Genomic DNA, 5,000 nt, shown 5'->3' on the forward strand with positions numbered 1-5,000 from the left:
CTATATCTCGAACTAGTTTTAAATTCCGGTTGAATCCTTATTTACGCATTATACGCCTAATAACCTGTGCATTCTCTAACTTGGGCTAATTTCTTAGTGCCTTATAGTTTCGTGTTATTGGAAGTTTATTGTGTGTAAGCGTATATTGCCGGTACTTAAAGTTTCATGCCGAAAATGGCATGAAACTTTAAGTACCGTAAAAAAGTTGTTTTTTCTCATCTAACCTTATATTTATTTATTGATCTATTTTGTAATTATTTCACTTTATATTGATCACTCTCAAATTGAAAAAGAGTTGATTATTATCACATTATCAAAACAACGATATTTTTCTCCTTTGGTTGAGCACTCTACTTAAGTTGCATATGTAATGGAAAAAATAAACTTTGGATATTTAGTCAAGACCAATCCGATAGGGGAGACTGGGGCTAGTTGGCCGCAGGGGTAAGTTGACGAACTGCGTTTATCTTCAGAGTCTTTTATCAGAAAGTGACAAAAATGACACAGAACCTTCCTAATTGACCATTTCATCATTCACTATAGTATTGTCAGGATTCGCGCATGCGCATGGGAGATATTAAAACTGATGTGTTTTTTGGGACAAAAACGTAACTTTTGGAACATCGCTTATTTTTTACTTTACAAAGAAAATAGTTAGTCGTATGAAAAAAGGTTTTTCAGGATCTATAGACTGTTTATTGAAAAAAAGGCTTTAGGGTAAGTTGACAAAATTTTCACGGGGGTAAGTTGGCTCATAGCATTTACTATGGAAAAAATATTTATTTTAAGAACTTTTTTTTTTTTTAATTTTTAACAATATTGAAAAAACTTATTATTACAAAAAAATTTAAAAAAACTTGTTTTGAGTTTTTTTTTCACAGATAAAATATGGACTACTGTTTTGGCTGTTATATGTACTAATATTTGGTACCAGCTAAAACTAATATTAAATTTTTTCGCATAAATTTGTTGCCAAAATTATTATTAAAAAAATTTCTTTTTAATTTTGCATTTAATAGTACATTATTAATCATTTTTAAAGTTTGCGCCAACTTACCCCGTGGTGGGGTAAGTTAGCGCAATTTTTTTTTTTTTTTTTTTGAGGGCCCGGGAAGGCCTTAACAATTTTTTTTTAGATGAATCCAAATTTTATCAGTTAACCAAATTCATATTCTTTGAGACTACACTTTAATATTTTCAAAAAAATGTGCTGTTTGGGCTACAGAGATCATAGAGTAAAAACCGAGCCAACTAGCCCCGGTCTCCCCTACCATTCATTAAAGACTTCAAAATACAATTATTGGATAAAATTGAAACATTAATTACAAGAATGCGATGGAAAGTGTTTTTCTTCTTAAACAAGAGTTCAAATAGTAAAAACAATTTTTATTTTAACTACGGATTGAAAACTAATCATCCAAAACAAATTACAGAAATGCTAGCTTTTGAGATTGACCTTGTAAAACACATTAAGTTTCGAAAGGTACACAGCAGTTTTCAAAATAAACTAAAACAAGATACAAACAACCCAGCAAACATATCAGCGTTGAATCAACGTTGAAAACCGGTCGCAGCGTAGAAAAAGCGTTACAGTCACAAAAACGACGCGCTTTCAACGTTGAATCAATGTTTGTTATTGTATACTAAATTGCAGTAAATTTAAACGTTGAATAAGCGTTGAAATCGTAACGTAATTTAGCTTCTCAAACAAGACGTTTATTCAACGTGGAATCAACTTACGCAAAAAGCCATTTTAATGACGATTCAAAATCTATGCTTCATCAACGTTAAAAATAAACCGCTTTTTAAACGTCACATTTTCAACGTTGAATAAGCGTATAAATATCAACGTATATTATCTTCTCAAAAAACCGCGATTATTCAACGTTGAATAAAATTACGCAAATAATCACTGTAAAAACGTCGCAAAGTTGAATGTTTATCAACGTTAGACATCAGCTGCTTTTTCAACGTATTTAAGCTATTTATGAAACAACGCTTATTCAACGTTACATATACCAACGTTGAAAATGTGGTAGTTAAAAAAAGTTAAAAAAGTGTTATTTTGCCAAAGTTAATTAAACGTTGTTTTGACAACGTTGAGGAAGTGACACATTAAAAATTATTGTCTCATTAACTCGCCATTACAAAAATAATTTGCCGTAAAGAAAAGGCAATGAAAACTTAATAGAATGCATGCAGATGGTATAAAAAAAATATTTTAATAAAGTTATGTTTTATAACTTCTTTTTATTACGGCTAATTTAAAACTTTTAGATTCTGCATCAAATTGTATATAACATACATAAATCTCAGAGTATATTCGGTTTATTCAGGTTATTTTTGTTGATGATTTATTTATTTTAAAATGATCATTTTAATAAATTGCAAAGTTGTATTAAATATGTTATTTCTAAGTTAGAAATAGCACTTAATTTTGATAAGATTCAAATGTTTTAAGTAGTATCAAAATTAATAAAAAATATTAAGTCAGACTAAAATTAGTCTGTTAACAGACTATTTTTTTTATTTATTTGAAAAAACTTTAAACACCATACCCTAATTATCAAGCGAATACTTCAGTATAAAATCTTCGACCAATAATGAAAGTATGCATTATTAAGTTTTTACTTAAATAAAAACACGTTTTGATAAAAAAAACTTTATTTCCATTTTTTTAAAAAACTTCTAATTTTAATAGGAAAAGTATTATTTCCTAATTATAGAGTTGGTGTTGCATAGTTAATTCTAACATTTATTCTTTATCATATATTTTTATTTATTTTAATAATATGTATTTATGCATGTATATATGGGTAAATTTATGAATATATAAAAAAGAAATATATACATTTTATCTAAAATGTATATATTTCTTTTATATATACATTTTAGATAAAATGTATATATTTCTTTTATATATATTCATATATATATATATATATATATATATATATATATATATATATATATATATATATATATATATATATCAGAAATATATACATTTTATATATACATATATATATATATATATATATATATAAATATGTATATACATATGTGTGTATATGTATTTTTATATATATATATGTATATATAATATATACATAATATATATATATATATATATATATATATATATATATATATATATATATATACATATATATATACATATAAACATATATATTTGTTTATAAATGTATATATATATATATATATATATATATATATATATATATATATATATATATATATATATATGTATATATACATATATATATACATACATTATATATATATATATGTATATATATATATGTGTATATGTATATATATATATGTATATATATGTGTGTATATGTATATATATATATATATATATATGTATACATATAAACATATATATTTGTGTATAAATGTATATATATATATATATGTATTATATATATATATATAAATATATATTATATATATATATATAATATAAACATATATGTATATATAAATATATATATATATTTATTATTATATATATTTATATATATATGTAAATAAAACAAATGATGCCTTTTTTTTAGATGATCTATTACAATGACTTCACAATCTTGGGCTTAAGTTGTTTATTTTAAAAACAGATTGAAGCAGAGGCAGTTGCTCTATGTTGTTGGGTCGAAGATGGTTGGTTATTTTTGTCAACTGGTGTTAATGCAATGAAAGCTGCCTATAATAGTTTTCCAATTGATTATTCATGGAACAAGCTTAGAGTTAAAAGATTTAAAGTTACTGGAGGTCATTAAATTTTACAGTACTCATTGCTATTTTAATTGTTTTATATGAATAAAAAAACTGTTATAGTTTTATATTAATGGTGAAGTACTATATCAAATAAACTTCTATAATTAACGGTGAAGTACTATATCAAATAAACATCTATTAAGTCTTATTTTTATTTTGGGATAAGTAAAATTTTGAATCTGTTTATTGTATTATGATTGCCTAGATATATATCGTAATCTGTTTGCACTGGGTCTACGTTTTAGTATTTACATTTTTGTTTATATTTGTTTTACTAAATAATTACTTATAAGTATCTATTATTAGATAAAGAAGTAGGCAAAGGATTTAGTTTTACAACTACAGAGGACTCCAAAAAAGAATGAAAGTAATTATGTTAATATAAATGATTATGTTTTCTCTTTGCATTTAACTTTTTATATGGTGAAGAATAAATAAAACTTAATAATAACTATTAGTCATATCTGATTTTAATAATACTGTTTAAATTTTTTTGACATGTGATAATTTGATTTTATGTGTAAGTTTATTAAGTAAAGTTCTGGTGGATCAAAGATAAAGAAATGATATGGTTTTAACTGGTTTCCATCTTATGAACAAAGTACATTATATGATTTAAATTGATGGTTTATAGTTACAACTATTCAAGTAAGTTTAATTTGGTTAATTTATTTATGGAATTGTGACTATTTTTAATTGTAAAATTTGACTTCCATAAAATGTATATGTCTATATTTATTTATATATATATATATATATATATATATATATATATATATATATATATATATATATATATATATATATATATATATATATACATATATATATATATATATATATATATATATATATACATATATATATTTATATATATATATACGTATATACATATGAATATTTATTTATATATATATTTATATGTATATACGTATATATATATATATATATATATATACGTATATATATATATATATATATGTATACATAGATATATATATAAATATATAGATATATATATATGTATATATATATATATATGTATATATATATATGTATATATTTATATATATATATATATATATATATATATATATATATATATATATATATATATATATATATATATATATATATATACACATATAGCATTGACATTTTTGATAAATTCAGAACTCTAACAATAAAAACAAAATTAT

Source organism: Hydra vulgaris, chromosome 13 (genome assembly GCF_038396675.1).
Source record: "Hydra vulgaris chromosome 13, alternate assembly HydraT2T_AEP".
In the NCBI taxonomy this organism is placed as follows: domain Eukaryota; kingdom Metazoa; phylum Cnidaria; class Hydrozoa; order Anthoathecata; family Hydridae; genus Hydra; species Hydra vulgaris.